At 43.1% G+C, this 21,043-nt stretch overlaps 1 pseudogene; it reads left to right on the forward strand.

Annotated features, from left to right (window-relative positions):
- The first annotated feature begins 59 nt into the window (after nt 1-59).
- On the forward strand, nt 60-14,726 carry LOC134564563 (acrosin-like; annotated as a pseudogene).
- Nucleotides 14,727-21,043: the final 6,317 nt, after the last annotated feature.

Consider the following 21,043-nt stretch of genomic DNA (forward strand, 5'->3'; position numbering starts at 1 on the left):
TCGCCGCTGCCGCGCGACAGTGCCGCGCCGCCGTGCCGTACGGCGCGCCGCCGGGGCGCATGCGTGCTGTGCCCGCGGCCGTGCGGAGAGGGAGCTGGCGGGCAACTGATTTATTGAAATATGAATATGGATCTAATATCAATATCCAGCTGTGTGAAATACAAAGTTGTGTTTCGTGTCAGGGAAATGAAGAAAATCTGTGTAATTGTAGTTGTGGAACACGGCCATGGGACAGTTATAAAGATGAGTTCTAATAAATAACCGAGGAAGGCATGGAAGGAAGTATTTGAATAAACCTTTTGCTTGCAAATACCTATTATAAGTCTCAAGCTATTCTGTAATAAGTGTCTTTTAATTATAGCTTTAGAAGCTTGCTTTGTATTAAAGAGTTTTAACTGTAGTTTTAAAATGTAAAAAGGCTTTTAGAAAAAAAAAGAAATAAGAAGGGGGCCCAGGCCTTTCACAGAAGGTGGGAAAACATCCTGGACATGAACGAAAGATTTCAGCTCGCTGATTTATGGATCCTGAAAAAGGAAAACTGAACATGACTATCAAAGATTGATAGACCTGGAAAATAGAAGTTGGACCCCACATCTGGAAGCTGGACCCCACCACCTGGAAAACATATCCTGGAAATACATCCTGGATTATTGAAATATTGAAACAGATCACAATAGCTTATAGAATTGTACAGGACAAAATATGGATTTATGACTGTTGAGTATTGAATTGTGACATTAAAACTAGAAATGGAAACTGCTGAGAAAGCTTGTGAATATGCATGAATATAGCAAATAAAATACACAAAATGTGTACAGATGTTGCCTCCTTCTGTGCAGCTGAGGGGAAACCTGGAGGGCTGCTGACCCTGTGACCAGGGTGTGCTATGTGCTGGAGCACAGGACACAGAGGTGCAAGTTCACAGGGTGTAGCACAGCTCCTGCTCTGCCTTTTAGGCCACTTTCAACAACTCTCAAACTGCTTACACTGAGGAGCAACCTTTTATGCACAAGATCTGCCTCTCTGCAGTGCCTTACTGCCCCACTGATGTTGCTTTTCAATTCTGAGGCTGGTTTTGGATGCCCTTCCCTGAGGAGTAACGTGCCCCAGCACCTCCTGTAATGTGTCCTGAGCCTTCTGTGTTGAGTGTGGGCTGCACCTGTGAACTGCAGTGTTTTCTAAAGACAGATTTGAAAGGCATCTGGTGCTCTGTCTCAAGAGCTGGTCCAGATTCCCCAGTTCTGATGGAAGTTGTGTCAGGGGCTCCTGGCTGTGTCTGAAGTAAATAGAAATCGAGTCAGATTTTCAGTTTATACAGCTGCATACTCAAAACCTCCCATGAGGTCCTTAACTGGTCACTGCTCTTTTCACAGCATTTAGTCAATGAAAATGCACTGAAGGCTGCACTCAGTAATACAGTGTTGATACTTTGCTCTGACTAACCATATCCAACCATTTCATCATGGACAATAAAAACCTTTCTTTTTTCTTTGCCAGCATACCTGAACTTTGCTGTCCAAAAGGGTCACCAGAGATGGAGATTTAAGCATAGCTGGGAACTGGGTGCCAGTTACTCCCGCTGCCATGCTGAAATTGGGATGGGATGACAGCATCTGGAGTTTTTATGAGTTACCATCCATCCCCTGGACTATGGCACAGCAATGGAGGCAGCAGAGCCACAGGCAAATGGCTGTTGACTTTGAGAAAAATCTGAAACTACAGCTGTTTCTTAATTATTTTGAGCAGTGTGTAACTTCCTCAGAGGAAGATCTGTTTTCCTGGGGATTTTCATTCAAACCAACCTTCCAACAACGTGTAGAAAGCTAAAGGCTGATTGTATTATCGTAACTCTGGAGTTATGTTTTTGTATTAAAATGATACATGCATTTCTGATTTGACTCTAGTTCATTTGTTCAGAGTGAGGATACACTGAACCACAGAAATATATTCTATACAAATCACTATGTGTTTGTGGATGGCATCACATGGAGAGAGATCCAAATAAAATCTGTTCTGCAGCTCTGTGAATTTCTTCATTTGCTAGGTACACAAATGAAAAATAGATATTTATATAGCTTGCACTATCAATACTTCTCACAGATTTACAGAACATGTAAAAGACACACATATCCTTTCATTTTTAGTTTTGTATCACGCTATGCTGGGGGGAATTTACAAATATGTTCTGTTAGACTTCTACAAGCATAGAGAAATCTCAGAACACTTACAAAGAGTATGCAAGATAACTCTAGGTTCATGTCTCCAAATGAACTAAATTGTTGAGTCCATTGAGAGAAAATTGCAGTATTTAACAGACTTCTGTGGTGAGCCACAGGATTATCCTCACACAGGGAAGTACCTGGAAACAGGTGCAGAATGTTTAATGTTTGGTATGCATGAATGCTGCATAGTGCTCAAAAATCTTCTGATGTGTTACATTCATGAACGTGATGTAGGTTTTGTTCAATGACCTAGAATACTGGTAAGAATATTTTAAAAAGTAAGACCAGTGAATGTATGTGAGCTTACTGTAAAACAGTAAAAACAAACACAGAGAAATAGTTCTTTCTCTATATCAAATGAACTCTCAGGAATAAAACTCAGTCTAGTACAATTCAAGTTGAAATATCAGTGGAAGCTAAATTTCAATTTAAAAAAAGAGCTTGGAATGACAATATTTCCTTCTATGTGACTCACATACAGTGATGCACAGCTGCAAACTGATTTTATTCAACAGCAGGATGTTTATTAGTAGGTGTAAAACCTCTGTTTTCAGATGCTGTATTGTGGTATATTCTATGCATTGTTACAAATGGATGAAGGAATTCAATACTGCTAATAAAAATATACAATTCTACAGCTTACACCACTAGCTGAACTAAGTAAACTTAATAAATTCCAATATAGTTTGAATTTTACTCTGTTCTAAAACTATTGTCAGCTTTTTAGTATTTAATAAAGAATTTTATGAAATTGAAAGTGTAAGCACAACACTCAGCCAATGTATGTCAGAAAAATATCATTGGAATAAAGCCAGGGAATCAGTCCTCTGTGGTATTACTGGACTCGTTAAAAAAACATGATTTCAAATTTGAATTGGAAGTCTTTTCATCTTGATTTGCAGCTGTGCAAGCAAGTGTAAAATGCTGCCAAATCCACTGTAGTTTACTTTGCAAAGGCAGAGGCTTTCTTTTGCTCTTAAGCATAACATCTCAGGCCATTGCCTTCACAGGAGTGAAAGGTTTCACTGTCTAGAGAAATCCAATCTAGTGAAATCCAATTTTTACCTTATCCTGTAAATTAGTAGGGAGTTGTTTTAAATGAGAAAAAAGGGTCCAGAACTGTCCCTTCCCCACTATTCATCCATGGGTTACAGGGGTAAATTTTTTGGAGATCATCTGCGAGACTTTGAAGCAGTGGCATGAGAGAGGCAGGCTGGATGTGTTGGCAGATTGTCTCACCATGCTCAGGAATTAATGTGTCTTAGTTTAAAACCTGTAATTTCTTAAAGCCTTGCAAATGCTCTGAAAATTATCTCCTGTTATTGACTAAGCTTTTTTTTTTTTTTTTTTTTTTTTTTTTTTTTTTTTTTTTGAAAGTATTCTTTGCCTTTGCTTTTTCTTTCAGAGTTCTGGTAATTGCTGTGGGAGGGCAGAGGCTGAATGGAGAAGAATCAATTAAAAAAACTTAATGAAGCCTCACAAGGAGAGCCCATTAAATACAGTTAGTGTGCTGTGGCAGGATTTCACAACCAAGCACTCCAAGAGCTAATGTATGTAAGAACAGCAGCCAATATTATTGAACTCAATATGGTTAATTGGCTAGCAACTATGAAAACATACAGTTGTCCTTTACATTCAATTTTCAAATTAGAATACTACTTCATATAACATAGGGTGTTTCCAGATGTAACACACAACTTGAACATTTTACTTGCTGCTGTCTTACAAATGAGAGATAGCACTCTGAAAGTGATTTCCACTTTTTTTGTTACTTCAAAACCTAGTAAAAGTTTCTTTTTTTTGTGAATAAGTAGACTTGTATCACCTTTAAAGTCACTCATGCAATGGGTGCTAAGAGTAAGGACAGAGATTTTAGAAAACCAGTAAACTTGCTCATAATTGTCCTCCCAAAAAGCTTTCAGATTTGAAACTAATATTAGCCAAACCAAAAACCTAAGCAAGCTACGCACTGTCAATGTCACAGGTCAAATCTAAGGAAATGGATATTTTTTAGTGCTGCACTTTGGATATGCCAATGAAAATTAACTCATTTTCATCAGACTCTATGGGTATTTGTTTTGTAGCATTACTGTGGAATTTTCATGTAGCTCTGAGTCAAAAATGCAAAACAGGAAACAATTAATATGTTTTCCATGGGTACTTCTGGAAAAAAATCCATTCCACCAGCATATTTTTTGCCAAATACAGTATAAGAATTGGAACAGCACAGCCTGTTTTACATATAAATCCTCTTTTTTTCTCCTTCTCCTTTTTTTGGAAGAATTGATGGCTCCTTCCTCCTGCTTGTTTTGATGTATAATTAACAGCTTTTCTTCCAAAATATGCTGGTGTAAACACCTATAATTAAGGTCCCTGCTCAGGTGGAATGGATTGCAGCAGGTAGATTGTTTTCCTCTGCATTTAAAACAGAAAGGACTGTCCTTCATTTCCAACACCAATTTATGTACTTAGCAGAGTGCATCTTGGCATGCTGCGGATTCCTTCAGTCATGGATAACAACAGGAAACAGCAAAGGATTTAAGTGCACATTAGTTCAAGTAAGTAAATGTCAACTATTTTGTCACAGCACTAAATCAATATTGAAGTCATATAAAGCTTTTCTCTTTTGCTCTTTATCACACAGCTTAAATAGGATTTTGACCTACAAGTAACCACTGCTAATACAAAATAACAATGCCTGCACAAATGCAATAAACTGTAACTGTAATAATAAGGTAATCAATTTGTTCTTCCACAATACGTGTGCTTGATTTCCTGTCCTACAAGAGCTGACCACTCTACAATGGTATATTTCAGTCAAAAGCATTTCTTACCCAGAAAAATGGAGAGTTCATCTTCTTTCACAGTGATAGGGCAGAGAATACTAATTTCTCTCTCCTCTAACCACTCAGGCAACTTCAACAAATCAGGAAATTAGGGCTTGTCTTTAATGTGAAACATAATTCTCCACAATAGCAGTTCCATCCTTAAATAACACTCACCAAGGTGGTCTATACTTAGTTTTCTCTTCCAAGAGATATTTCTATAATATACTGAAAAGGTCTATAAATCCACCAAAAGGGAGACAAATTGACTGAGATTTCAAAATGTTAAGATAAAGGACTCCAAGAGTTGTAGACAGATGAAAGAACTGCTGATCAGCAATTGCCTACTCCAAAATGGAGGCCATCTCAGCAGATAGTTTGAGTCAGTTCTTAAAAGTCTGAAATTTTCTCAACTGTTATAATTGATGCAGAGTTTCTGGTTCCTTTTTTAATATTAAAAATGTTACTATCAGCTGTTACACTAAATACAAATCCCATATGTCCACTTTCTTTTATAGTATGTACTGCTCTAAATTCTTGACAGTTCTAATTTCAAAGACTAATGGAAGGCAATTATCAACACAAATTAACAGAAGTGCATTTTAGAACTTACTGATAAACATCAGCCCCTCTTGTAGAAACACAACATAAAATCAGCACTGTCGTACAAACATGTCAGTTCCAAGAATCACTGATAAACCTGAGGTATATTTTACACACCTATCAAAGATAGTTCTATTCAAGCAAAAATCAGTAACTCTTGTCCAGAAATTAATCACTCATAAAAAAGGTGGGGTTCTATGGTTTACAGGTTGCTTTGTTTATTATAAAATAAACACATTTTAATGTCCTCTTCTGCAATGCTCATTTGGGTAAGTTGAACCAAGACAATATGGAAATACTTGAAAACTAAATCAAGAATAGAAAGCAAAATCACTCAATACAGGTTGTCCCCTAAAAAAAGTTAGGAGTGGCCAGCCAGCAAACAAAGTCTTTTCATTTAATTTTTCATTCCTTAATCACATGTAGTAATCCTAATCTATCATTGCTCACAAAGTCTTTTAAAAGTAAAGCAAACTTCACGTAAAGTCTTGTATCACATTGCCCAAAATTAAGCCATTAATAATTAATATGCAGCTGCAGAATAAGGGTGAAGCAAGGAGATGTGTGATTTTTTGAGAGCAGTAACAATTTCATGTGGCCTTTACTGAGAAGTTCATTTCTGGTCTTAAATGGAAGAAGAATCTCAGCTGAGAAATCAAAGCAAAACATGTATTTCATTCAGGATCCTTGTGCTGCAGTGCTAGGGATTGCTCCATTCTCTAACTGAAAGCAGAAAGCCAGAGAGCCAGAATAACCATGCTACAAAGTGAAAGATAGGCTGAAATTGATTTTCTCTTATACATTTCTGGTATTAAAAGCAGTTGAGTGCAGAAGGTCACATCAGTAATCTGCTGGTCTTGCCAGATTTCTGGACAGGTTTTAGGGTCTCCATGCAGCATTGCAACTTAAACTACTTAACCCAAGGATAGACAGTATTTGCTGTATGTTTTCCCCAGAGTGGTAAGAAAGATTTTTTCCCACAATCTTCCTAACTAGGTCCCTCCTAGGTTTATACCAGTAAGAAAGAATAATACTGGTGGGTGCTAAATCCAAGTTACAAGGAAAAAAAAAAAGGGTATTTATGTGTTAAAAATCATTGTTTTATTATACAGAAACCTGCTCATTTGGCTCCTTTCTCTTTTCATTTGTGGATGGAAACGGGAAAAACAAGGTCAAGTCACTTGTTTAAGAGACTAGAAACAATGAGGGAAGCTAGGTGCATGTTAGGAAGACAGTTGTTCATTGTGGCACCCTCACTCAGATCAGAGACAGCACCAGTCTGGGTGTGAGTGTTTTATCTGCTGGAGGGCAGGGAGGCTCTGCAGAGGGCTCTGCACAGGCTGGAGCATGGCCCAAGGCCAGCGGGGTGAGGTTCAACAAGGCCCAGGGCTGGCTCCTGCCCTTGGCTCACAACAGCCCCAGGCAGCTCCACAGGCTGGGCCAGAGGGGCTGCAAAGCTGCCACAGGAAAAGGCCCTGGGGGCTGTGACAGTGACTGAACAGGAGCCAGCAGTGCCCAGGTGGCCAAGAAGGCCAAGGGCACCCTGGCCTGTGCCAGCAGTGGTGTGGCCAGCAGGACACAGGGATTGTCCCCCTGTGCTGGGCACTGGTGGGGCTGCACCTCAAACCCTGTGTGCAGTTTTGGGCCCCTCACTCCAAGAAAGACACTGAGGTGCCAGAGCATGTCCAGAGAAGGGCAATGGAGCTGTAAAGGGTTCTGAATACAAGTTTTGAATACAAGTCTCATGAGGAGCAGCTGGGGGAGCTGGGGTTGTTTAGCCTGGAGAGAAGGAGGCTCAGAGGAACCTGATCACTCTCTGCAACTGCCTGAAAGGAGGCTGCAGCCAGGTGGGGTCAGCCTCTTCTCCCAGGCAACAAGTGACTGGACAGGAGAAAATAACCTCAAGTTCTCATGGGGGGCAGTTTAGATTGGATATTATGAAACATTTCTTGAGAGAAAAAGTGGCCTAGCATTGAAACAGGCTATCCAGGAGAGTTGGTTGAGTTACCATTCCTGGAGGGATTTAAAATTCATGTAGACGTGATGCTTAGAGACATGGTTTAGTGGTGGACGGGGCTGTGGCAGGTTTATGATTGGACATGATGATCTTAAAGGCCTTTCCCAATCAAAACAAATTGCAGTTCTCTGATTTCCAATGTTTCCATATCTCTAGACATTATTAATAGCAAAACCAGAAATATTACATACATTATATTATGGACATTATATGTATTACATACATTATATATATGTAATATCTATACATACATATATATATTACATACACATATTACATTACAAAACTAGTTAACTTTTTCCAACAGCTCTGTTCACATTGCAGAGTTAATTCCTGGCTCTTTATTCAACAACCACTGTGCTCTGTTGAACAAGGAGGGTACTGTAGCTGTAGGATTTGGGGAAGATGGTGAGAGAGGGAGAGGGAAAAGTAAGAAATTAGATCTCAGACCTACAAACTTACCACAATAGGTTGTCAAAAACACTCATCCACAGCTGCACTGCACAGGCTGCACAAGTTGATCCCATAAAAATATTTTGGTACCTAGAAACACTTAAAGCATTCAGGGAAAAATAGGTTTTTTCTGTGTTCCAACCAAATCCAGGCACACTAACTTTACTGTAAATGGCACCTGTAAATGGCAGGTGCAGTGTAGCTAAACAGTTCTTTTATTTTCTTCTGTCTTCCAAGAGGTCAAATTGCAGCTTTTCTAATCTTACTTTACCTTTCCACAGACACACTGTACAGCACTGATGTGTCATTATCCCCTAGAATGGACATACAGAGACATTTCACACTATGCCTCTGAAAGAACAGACACACCAAGCAGAAAATAGGGAGAAGGGCCGAGGCATTCTTAAACTACTTTTGTAATCTTGAGCTTTCCAGAATTGGGAGTGGACTTTGTACAAATCTAAACAGGGATGGGGGCACCTCTTTTACAGGTCTGTTATTTTTGTTGATATCAAATAAGAAAATAAATGTCAAGCCATACCAACAGAGTGTGGAAAACCAAAATTTTGGTACTGTCAATATGCAAATGTGCATTTGATCTGTATTCTAAGTAATTCCAGTATGAAATCTGAAATTAAAAGATACATGCTTGAAGTAATCTTCCTCCTGCACATTACCCTCTTATCAATTAATTGAAAAGTTTCATAGGTATCTTTACTTCCAGGTAACATAAGGGGGATGGAAAGGGGAAACAGCAAGGAAGCTCATCTCCTTGTCGCAGAAGTGTGGTCTAGATACAAAACCATGGTCAAGCCTTCCAACTTTTCAAGAAGCATTTAAAAAGGGTAACTTTGAATGTTTGTCCTCATTATTACATCATCATACAAATCCTAAACTGTACCAACTTTTTTCAAAGTGGATAAATTAGTCTAAACCCTTCCGGCAATATTCCTTAAGAGTGATAAATTCTGCATTACTAGTCCTATGCTAATTACACAAAGGGAAGATGTCCAGATGGCTGTGTGTCTTAGAGATATCTCAGGAGATATCCTTAAGGGAAAAACTCAGATGAGCACAGCAACAAATAGAATATCAAGTGACACCAGTAACTTCAAGTGATCTTTTACCCCTTTCCATATGTTTGCTATACTGTACTAGCACTGACAAGTTCACCACTAAGCCATGTTCCCTAAGCATGGTATCTTTGTGGTTTTCAAATATGTCCAGGGATGCTTTCTTAATTCCTTCCCTGGGCAGCCTGTTCCAAAGCTTGACAAGCCTTTTGGTAAAAAAAATTTTTCTAACCTAGACCTCCCCTGGAGCAACCTGAGGGCTGGCTCCTTTGGAAATACCACTTGTTACCTGGGAGAAGAGACCAATCCCCATTTCACTACAGGGAATTGAAACTTCCTTTCAGGGAGCTGAATAGAGCAGGAGGGTCTCCCCTGCTTCCTGTTCTCCAGGAACAGAGCCTGCACCAGCTCAGGACCCCATTGTGCTGTGGATCACTCACCCCTGACAGTTACAGAGTCTGGGGTAGGAATCAGAGAGAGGAGGATGTCCTGTTGATTTGAGGTGCAGACCTTTCTGCAAATAACTTTAAAATTGGAAGCTGAGCTCACAAGCGGCGTACTCTTATGCTTGCCTGTTCATTTCAGTCAAGCAAGGCAAATAATGTATATTAAATAAAACATATTTTATTTCTTATTAGGTGCAATTTAGAGATTAATGAATACACAAACATTATTTTTTAACACAAAACTCATTTTGTCAATTTTGAAACATTACATTACATTACAACATTACATTATGCTTCCCAACTCTTCTTTTCAGAATCTGTGATTTTACCATATTTTGATCTTGTGTGAATACAATTTACAAGAGCAAAATACAGGCTTTTCCAGAAACATTTAAAGAAGCAAACTTTCAACACTGGGAGGAGCAACAGAAAAAAAAAAGTCATCCTAAAATGAGATTTTTTTTAAGCATTCCCCATGTTTTAATATAAACCATTCAAATATTTTTCCTCAAAAAAATCAAGCAGATCAATCAAAAAAACCAAGCAGATGTTTGACAACCATGTGGTGCTTGCACAAAGAACCCAATTATGGTAAAAGGTTTAGTGAGGGATTACAAAGGTGCTTTGCATCTATGTGGTTGCATCTCAGACTGGAATCAAAGTGGCTTAATGCTGAGTATGGAACTGCCTGGTAGACTTTCTGGAATAGTCACAGCTGGGCCATCAGGACCTGTTTGATGCAAAATTATAAAATTGCACTTGTCTGAGCCATCTGCTTTGGAATGATCTCCTGGAGGAGGGTTGTACTTTTCAAAACTCAAGACCACTTGGGAAAATGTTACCCTCTTCTTCAAAGTACAAATCTACAGAAAACCAGTACAAACCAGCAGAAAAATGATTCAGCCAAGAAAGGACAGTGCTCAGCAGGGTTCAAATTTATTTGTTCCTGACTTACTTTCACAAGCTGCCTTAACAGTAATTTCACTTACTGGTAAAAAAATCAAAACAACAAACCTCATCCTGCCTTCTATTTGAGCTTACCTAACATCAGCTAGAGTTTGTGATGTATTTCTTGCCAGTCTGAAGTCCCCTTCTGTACCAAGGTCCTGTTCCTGATCTTTCACCTTGTCCCTGAGAAGTTAACCAGACTGGGTTTCTCATCATTGGGCCCTTTTTACCACCTCTCTGTTGAGTTCTCGTGGCTCTTCTCTGCAAGCTTGCATTGAGTTTAGGAGGCAAAGTTTTGTAAAGGGAGGCAAGGTTAGAACAGCAGGGGTGGCTTCTGTGAGAAGACACCAGAAGAGGGACACTGCTCCTCCCCTCCAGGGAGCTGGGTCTGCTCAGCAATTTCAACAAAATTCCTGCTTTTCTACTGTGATTGCCCTGCACTCCAGCAGGTGAACAAGGCTGTAGCAGCCACACTGATGAGATGAGACTGGTACAGGACTTCCCAAAGCCATGGAGATCAGCATGTGGAGCTGAGAGCAGGACCACCCTGTCTACAGCTTCAAATTACATATCCTTGGCTACAGACGCCAGATGCCAAAACTGTCCTTGTCAGTGTGTGCCCAGAACAGCAACAGAGGCCACAGACAGCAAGGACACAGAGTCTGCCAGATGGTGTTAGTGTAGCTGGCATGGCCAACATGGACCGTGCTGCATCTGTGTTTCATTGTGCTTTGTGCAGGAAGATTGACACTGCTTGGGAGTGCTTGGTTTATTGGGCTTGCACTTTGTTGCTTACCCACCACATCCATAATTGGATTGTGTCGTCAGCACCGAAACACATGGATACTTCTCTCTGTTAAATGGTTTTTTTGGGAAGGACCTGGTGGCAAACTGATGCAGAGAGCAAGGTGTCAGTGACCTTCCCAAAGAGGCTGTGATGCCCCATGGGGTGTGTTCTTGTGAGCTTTTAGCAGGCAGTGCTGGAAGCCAAATGCTGCTGCCTGCCACAAGGCCTGCACACCTTCATCCTGCCAGCAGAGCATTCACTGGGGCCTATCAGGAATGTCCAGTCCCAGCTTCTGCCTCCCTTCCTGCTTGGAACTTTCATGGGTGGTGAGGCACTGGCTCAGGCTGTCTAAAGAAGCTGTTCTACCCCTGGAGGTGTTCAAGGCCAGGTGGGATGAGGTTTTGATCATCCTGCTCTAGAGTAAGGTACTCAAGCAGGGGGATTGGAACTAGATAATCTTTGAAGTCCCTTCCAACCCAAACCAATCTATGATTCCATGACTCTACGTTGCCCCTCCACTGGCCTCTCCCTAATGCCACTATACCCAAAACATTGAATCAGCTGCTCTGTGACATCAGCCCTGGGGCCAAAGGTACTGCAGGCATTAGTTGGTGGCTGCACTGAACAAGCCCTCACTCCTTGCAGTGGACACATGCCACTGGCAGTGATGAATTTGCTGTGCCTCCTCGTCCTACTGGCGATGTGCAGGTCTGTGCTCAGCACATGGGATACCTGTGGGTAAGTGGCCTCAGGCTCTTGCAGGGAATTTGGACACATTTGAGGGGTTTTCCCTGTCCCCTGTGGCCACACTACAGTTCTGTGAGGCCCATGAAGGAGCTTCAGTTCCCAGGCTGCAGCACAACTTGTCTGTGAGGCTCAAGCAGAAACAGGGATGGACAGAGACAATGCCCCACGGGATTCCCTGGCTCTGCTGTCCATGCAAACAATGCCATGTGGGGAGGGAAGTTGGCTGACATTCAGCCTGAGCAGCAGCAAGCCATCATGCAGGACAGCAATGACTTTGTGTTTGCAGAGGGACCTGTGGTCTCTGGCCCATGTCTGCTTCCTACGACCCCATGACTTACGATGATGACTCCACGGCTCCAGACTATGGTGAACTGCACATTGTTGGTGGCACGGCTGTCCCGCCAGGAGCCTGGGCTGGCATTGTCAGCATCCAGGATCCCTGGGAACCAGGCACAGGGCATATCTGTGGAGGGTCCCTCATCAGCACAGAGTGGGTCATCACAGCCGCCCACTGCTTCACCAATGCCAGGTAGGGAGCAGCAGGGAATGGCTGTATCTCCACAACACCAGCAGGTACTCTGCTGGCAGCACCCAGAATGGGCTACTCCCATTCTGTTTCCCTGCAGTTTGCCCAATGCCTGGGCATTGCAGACCCCAACTGAGAGACGACTCAGAACACTCTGCACTCTTGCCACTGCTTCCTAGAATCCTCTAGGTCAATATTCTCTGAGCCTAAGTCGTGCTAGGGCAGTCACACGCATTGCTTTCTTCTCTGACTTGCGAAGCAGAGGACGGGGAACTCCTGTGCTGCTGCAGCACACGGCTCTGCTCCCTCTCACCTCTTTCTCCTTGTGCTTCTCAGGAACACCAACACGTGGCACGTGGTGACCGGGGCCACCCAGTTGACTCAGCTGGGCCCTGAGGTGCAAGTGCGCCAGATTAAGCAGCTGCGGGTTCATGAGGACTACACTCCTGGTGAGGAGAGGAATGACATTGCCTTGCTGAAATTGGACCAGCCTGTTGTGTGCACCCACTACGTACAGCTGGGCTGTGTGCCCGACCCCACACTGGAAGTGTCAGAGCTGAAAACCTGTTACATTGCTGGCTGGGGTTCTACCACCCCAAGAGGTGAGTTCCCAAAAATGCCCTGAGAGCAAACTTGGCACACCAGGCAGATGGGTTGGGCTTCCCAACAGCAGAGGCTGAGGCCAGAGTCAGGCTGCAGGATGTTTGCCTCTGGAGAGGTAGTCCTGGTCCACTCCCCAGAGCCAGACAGAAGGGGTAAAGCAGAGCAACATGGTATTTACCTAGGGAAACCCAGGGAAGCCCTAGGGAAAAGCTTCACCCCCCAGCAGGGGAGGGGAATGGCCAAGGAACTGCTGTATGCTCATTTCTTTCTGTGCTCACAGCTCAGAGACCAGGTGATGTCCTACAGGAGGCTAAGGTCCACCTCATCGATGCCCAGCTCTGCAACAGCAGCCTCTGGTACACAGGGGCCATCCACACTCAAAACCTGTGTGCTGCTTACCCCGTGGGTGGCATCGACCCCTGCCAGGTAGGAGTGTGAGACGAGCCACTGAGCCCCTGCAGCGCAGGCAGCCTGCACAGCACCAGCCCAGCACAGCCAGGCACCCTCCCAGCCCGCTGACCACTGCTGCTAGGGCTTCCCTCCCTTCCCCTTTTGCAGGTCCTTGTTCAGTGTCCCCACTGTCCCAGAGGCCTGGCACTACAGCCAGGAAGCACACAGTGCTCTTGGCAGTCCAGAGGTCCAGATGCCTACCCTGGAACATCCATCCATCCTCTGCACATCCAGGACAACTGTGCAGAGATGAGAGACAGCCCTACCACACAAGCCCCTGACCTGCTTCCAGGCAAAGTTCTGGAGGCTCCAGCACCTGAGCTGAGACTCTCTCTACCAGGAATACAGCTCTGTCAGGGGCTGTGAGGGAGAAGGAGACAGCTCCAGTGCTGACAGCAGCCACCCAACATGACCTTACTCCTCTCTTGCTGCACTGCAGGGTGACAGTGGTGGCCCTCTGGTGTGCAAGGATAACCACGCTGCTTTCTTCTGGCTCGTTGGTGTGACCAGCTGGGGAAAAGGCTGTGACAGAGCAAACCAGCCTGGAGTCTACACCTCCATTCAGCACTTCTATGACTGGATCCTGGTCCAGATAGACCCGCAGGCAGACAGAAGGGAATCAAGACATTCTATGACTGCCCCAACCCCTCCTCAGAAGCCAAGGCCAATACCAACACCACTGGGCAGGTTTAGCTCCTGCCCATTTTCACTCCAGAAGCTGGTGGAGTTTTTCACTCGGGTGCAGGAGCTCCTTCAGGTCCTACAGAAAAAACTGGCTAGAGAAGCAGGATGAACAGGATCCAGTGCAGGCTGCAGTAGACCATGACTATTTTCTTCTGGGGCAATGCCCGTTGATCCAAAGGCAGCCTCAGTGCCTAAGGCTCGCTATATCCTGCTCATGCTTCTTGTCTGGGTGCACATCAATCCTGAATATGACTTAGCTGTGGAAATAAAGTTGCCTGATTTCACTGTTAATGGTGTTTTCAGCCCCGTTCAGTCTCCCGTGCAAGGCAATGACTTCCACATCTAGTACATGCAAAGTTAGGCTGAGGACAGACATCAGGCACAACAGAAAAGAGTCAGTTCCAAAGGATTGAAAATCTCTTTGGTTAGAGAGGAGGGCAAGGGTGCAGTAGAAGAAGGGAACACAGGTCACAGAGCAACGGGGGCTTCCAGATCTTAGAAACAGCAGTTACAAGTCCAAAGTGTCTTAGGCTGCCTGCTGGAGGGATCAGTCTGTGTGTGTGTGCAGTACACTGGGGAAAAAGTGGACTCTTTCATGACCCATGAGACATGGTTTGTAGAAAGACCCAAGCCTTGCACCAAGGACTGGGTAACAACCTTGACATCCAGCCACAGACAGTACATGGATAAATTTCAGTTAATTTCTATGCTGTTATTTGAGGAACTTGCTTATGAATATAGGGAGTGAAGGTGTGTTCATGTTTCACTAGAAAACATCCAATCCAAATCACCTGGAAAGGCAGAAAAGGACTGGACTGTGTTCATGTTCATGAAGGGGATGGTTATGGATACTTGGGTGCTAGTAAAGGCATTGCTCTGTCTATGTCAACCTGGTATTGTTCACAACAACCCTGGTAACTGTGCAAGTCTCTGTGTCTGTGTTGGTGTATCTGACTCTTTGGAATGCACACATGCACAGACACACGGTTTTGTCCTTTATGAAGCAGAGCTATACCTAACAAATAGTTCAGAGCTATCAGGTACCACAGACACTACTCACCTCTGATGTTACTCCCAAACATTGATATGAATTATCATACCAGGCACATAAAGTTTATCCATCTCAAGAAGTCTCATTGTATAAAAGCCAAGTTGAGAATTCCTTGGTATTGTTATGAAATGCAGGATGAGTAAAAAATTGGCATTTTTATGGTAATGATATCATAACTAGTGGTTCTGAAGTAAATATTAACTCAGAGTAATAGAGGAACTGTAGGGCTGAATAGCACTGAATTTTCATTGCTATTTGTTATCTATCCACTGAGAAAGAAAATTCCTTTAGGAAAATTATGACTAAGACCTTTTCAAGAGCTTGCATTTTGTAGCAGCTCTCCTGTTCCTTTCAGTCTCATAAATATATGCAGTGTGAATTGTGAGAAAACATGACGACAATCAGTTTTCCTAAAGCTGCCTGATATTATTGCTCCAGCATTTTTACTGCAATATAAGGACAGAAAATTTCAAGCAGAAAAAAAAAGTAAATCTAATAATACATTCAGAGAAGCTATAAGCCACCATTATCCAGCAGTATCACTGAGATGCCTCTGTAATGCAAAATCCATAGCAGTAAGAGTGATGCCAGACTGCATTTTCCTTAAGGAACTGCATTTGTGCTATAAAGACTCTTGCACATCTTTTTGAGGATATCTTATTACCACAGGAGATAATGGCCAACACTTCATACCTTTTTCTTTTTTGAAATGATACTAAACAGTAAGTTGCAGACTAAAACTACAAAGAAATCACTTGCCAGAGATGATTCTTCCTTGAAGCTTGATGATTTTTGTGTGTTCCCTGAAATATATTTTCTTATATTATATATTTATATTTATATTATATAATGGCGTTTCTGTTGGAAATGAATAACAATATGTAATTACATGCTTTACTGCTGTAATTTGAACCCCTGGGCACTGTGTTAGTAATGATATTTTCTTTATCTGCTGTTCTTTTATAGCTTTTTTTGAAAATAATTCTTGCCCCAGTTTCTTCAGGGAATCTTACTTACAAGCATGGTCTCTGCTAAATACTACTAATTTAAACAACCAGACCTCAGTCATAAAAAAGATTAAAGAGGGAGCATGACTGCAGTAAGAATTATTATTTTTTCTCTCACACTACATTTGCCTGTGCTCTTGGAAAAATCTGAATGGCCTTTCTAGGGTATTATATGCTTAGCAGCAGGACAAAACACATCCATAGCTGCTGGGAATAAAATCCCAGCCAAAACTAGGACAAATGCAATACATGAATTACCTGTTCTTGCAACAGTGAACAGTGAGAATTCAGAACTGGAACTTAAAATATTATTAATTTCAGGTGCAAAATTATCATTGTGAAGAAAAAAACCTGTAAAGAAACAAAACATGCTGTATCCTTCAGTAAGCCATACTGATAATAACATGCTCAAGAACCAAGTAGTTTGAACTGTATTTCATTCATGATATGTTTGCAACCTGAGCTTCCTATACAATTTCACTGCATAACCAGTATCAAAAGAGGCCTCTAAGTTTACAGTGCTTTTGGTATGGGCATGTAGCAAATGACAGGGCTCTGATGACATGTCAATGGTGATACAGAGCCAGAAAAATAAATAGTTGAGAATAAAGATGTAGAGTAAGGAGATAAGAAATTCAAAGTAAAACCAAGAATGAGATATTTTTTAAGAAAAGTGTTTTATTTCTGAAAGCTCTCAAAGCACAGAACAAGATGTGAAAAACATTCCTGGATCAAATGTTCCTTGTACTAAAAGAGTGTCTTTAGCACTTGTGCACTGACACGCATTTTCTTTTCTGAAATGTCATATTAGCTTATTTTTCTAAAGCTGTGGTGACCTTGTTTCCTTGGTGATGGATCTTTACCAACTGCAGGGTCCTATGGGGTGCTCTACTGTCCAGTAATTAATTTGGATGTCTTTGCACAGCGGTTGGCGGTATGGTCACTGATGACTATCTTTTCTACTCCCATCTTCAAAGAATCACAGAATCAACTAGGTTGGAAAAGATCTTTGAGATCACCGAGTTCAACCTATGACCGGACACCACTTTGTCCTCTAGACAATGGCACTAAGTGCCACATCCAGACTTTCCTTAAACACCTCCAGGGATGGCGATTCCCCCACATCCCTGGTCAGCCCATTCCAATGCCCAGTCAGTGAAGAACTTCTTCCAAATGCCTAACTTAAACCACCCCTGGCACAGCGTAAGACTGTGTCCTCTTATCCTGTCACTGGTTGCCTGGGAGAAGAGACCAACCCTCATCTGGCTACACCCTCCCTTTAGGGAGTTGTAGAGAGGGATGAGGTCCCCACTGAGTCTTCTAAACAACCTCAGCTACCTCAGCTGCTTCTCACAGGACTCGTGCTCCAGACCCTTCACCAGCCTTGATGACGTTCTCCGGACATGCTCCAGCCCCTCAATGTCCTTTCTAAACTGAGGGGCGCAGAACTGAACACAGGATTCAAGGTGTGGCCTCACCAATGCCGAGTACAGGGTACCAATCCCTGCCCTGCTCCTGCTGGTCACTCTACTGCTGATCCCAGCCAGGGTGCCCTTGGCCTTCTCAGCCCCCATGGCACTGCAGGCTCATGTTCAGTCACTGTCACAGCCCCCCAGGTCCCCTTCTGCCTGGACACTGTTCAGCCACTCTGTCCCTAGCCTGCAGCTCTGCAGGGGATGCTGTGGCCAAAGTGCAGGACCTGGCACTTGAACTTGTTAAACCTCATACTACTTTATTCTGCCCATCTATCCAGCCTGTCCAGGCTTCTGCAGAGCCCTACTACCCTCCAGCAGATTGACACTCCCCTCTAACTTGGTGTCATCTGAAAATCTGCCAGTGGTGGACCTTAACAACTCAGCAGCTATGATATTGCAGCCTTGCTTATTACAGAGGAGATGTGATATTTTGTAATATTATCAAGGGAAAAATGTCTTTAAACTAAAACAGGATAGGTCTAGATTAGTTAGGAAGAGATTCTTTACTGTGAGGCACTGGAACAGGTTGCCCAGACAAGCTGTGGATGTCCCATCCCTGGAAGCATTCAAGGCCAGGATGGATAGGTCTTTGAGAAACCTGGTCCAGTGGAAGTGGTGGGGGACTAGATGGGTCCTTTACAACCCAAGCCATTTTATTACTCTATGAATGTGATTAAAATTTTCAACATTTCCTCCTATCTAAATAGTAATAAATATTAAAATGTTAAAAAAAAATCTTTGTACTTTTCTAGCAAAAGAGAATAACATTAGGGAAGCAGAATACGTACTTGTAATCTCACAATTTACCTTTTTTTATCTTTCCTGCTTTTACTAATCCTGTTTCCAGAATGGAAATCTTGGCAGTAAGATAGAGAAGAATGTGGGTGTTGGGGCTTAGGAGGTTCGGGGAAAGGAGCAGGTGGGGAGTCAGGTGCTGCAGAGTGATTTCAGCCAGTGATAGATTCTCTTTGGGGACACATAAAGTGAAAGCAAATGCCAGCACTGAAAAACAGGCTACCTTACCTAGGGAATGGGTTTCTGGGGAGCAGCTGGACAAGCTGTCCCCAGAGCATCTTGGAATGGCATTGACTCAGCAGGGAGCTGAGGAAGTTGCAGGGAGCACAGGCACAGCAAGGATGAGTGAAGCAGTCAGCACAGGGAGAGCACTTGCCTGGGACAAAAAGGGGAGCCCTCATGCTAAGGATCTGCACCCCTTTCAGGGACAGGGTGACCACTGTGGAGAGTCTTTCTGATGCATGGCTGCATAGCAAAGGCCATGATATTGTTAAACTAGGTAAGATTTAACTGTGTGTACGTGCTGGACGTGAAAAAGCAGCAGGGTGGACGTGAAGAAGTAGCAGAGACATAAGCATAAAATTATGTTAGAATAGGGAAAATTGTAACTGTGTTGTAAACTGCAAGGCCTTCTGAACAAAGAATATGCGTCAAGATGTTGTAAACCAATCATGAGCTATAGTTTTGCAATATTCATAAGCTAATTAACAATACTATAAAAGTGCAAATAGATCCAAATAAAGCTGAGACTTGCTGACCATTACAGAATGAGGCTTGTCTGCCTTTGCTTTTCCCACAAATGGTGACCTCGCAACGTGATATCACGGCGATACCACGATTGGAAAGCAAAGTAGGGGTTCGGGTCCTGCAAGCAGAGGGACGGCTGAAGAGCAACAAAACGTGAGAGTGCTCCGTGCCCTAAAAGCAACAAAACGTGAGAGTGCTCCGTGCCCTAAAAGCAACAAAACGTGAGAGTGCTTCGTGCCCTAAGAGCAACAAAATGTGAGAGTGCTCCGTGCTCTGAGCGACCACATAGGTGGGCTTGGCCGATACGTGCTGCCGAGACCTGGAGAGGCTGCAACAGCGCTGACGTATGGACAGGCAAGCGGCATATGATTTATTTACAGCGCTTTTGAAAAAGCGCCAAATAAAGGGGGTAGATTTAGATAAACAGTTGCCTGAGCTTTTAAAATACGGCTTCTCTCAAGGATTTTTTATTAACCCTCATACTGTTCATGAGCTAGTGGAATGGAGGAGGTTTGGAGGTAAATTATGGGAATTAACTTTAGGTGATGATAAGACAGCAAAGAAAATGAGTAAGCTATGGAGAGTAGTACATAATGAGTTGTTGTTGTATCAGGCAGAAAAGAAGGCAGCAAGGGAGATAGTAACAGCTCAGGAAAGGAATAAGGATTACAATCCTGACTGGGGCACTAGTACTCCCAACCCTCCCATATTTACCACCATACATGTACCTGCCTCAGCACCTCCTTTAGCGATAGAAGAATCTGACCAGGGAGCTGACAACAGAGGGGAGCCTCCACGCAGCCCAGGGAATGCCACCTCTGTATCACCTCAGCTGGCCACATTCCCAAACAGCCAGGAGCCTATCCCTGGGGCAGAATCTGACCTTGCGGGGGCCATGGCTAGGGAACGCCGCGAGGTGTGGGCAGCCCTGGCTCAGCAGGGAGCTGAGCAGGGTGATAAAGACATGTTAGAGGCTGCCTCTGGCTGTTTAGCTTCTCCAGTTACTTTTTCACCAAATCCAGCAGGAGGTTTGCAGGCAGCAGTTACAGTTTTAGATTGGAAAATATTAGCGCAGTTGCGCTCTATGGTAGGGCAGTATGGGGTTACTAGTGAACCTGTAAAACAGATGCTGGAATATCTTTTTAATGCTCATGTTTTGTTGCCAGCAGACATAAAAGGGATAGCTAGACTCATTTTCACACAACATCAGCATCTGTTGTTTAATGCACATTGGCAAGCGGAGGCACAAGCCTCGGTGGCTGTACAAAGGGGACAAGGTGATCCGTTACAAGGTATAACACTGGATGAGTTGTTAGGACTGGGAAATTATCAAACTATGGAGGCTCAAGCACTTTTGGGACCACACAAGTGTCGGGAAGCTATGATGGTAGCTAGAAGGGCTATTGCAAGGGTTAAAGTTCCGGAGGGAGTATATATGGGAATAAAGCAAGGTCCTGAGGAATCTTTAGGATCTTTCGTAGACAAAGTTGCAGAAGCCATAGATAGAGCGGGTGTTCAGGATTACATGAAAGGGGCATTGTTAAAACAATGTGTCCTTCAAAATAGGAACTCACACACTAGGTT

The sequence above is a fragment of the Prinia subflava genome, chromosome Z (genome assembly GCF_021018805.1).
Source record: "Prinia subflava isolate CZ2003 ecotype Zambia chromosome Z, Cam_Psub_1.2, whole genome shotgun sequence".
NCBI classification, from domain to species: Eukaryota; Metazoa; Chordata; class Aves; order Passeriformes; family Cisticolidae; genus Prinia; species Prinia subflava.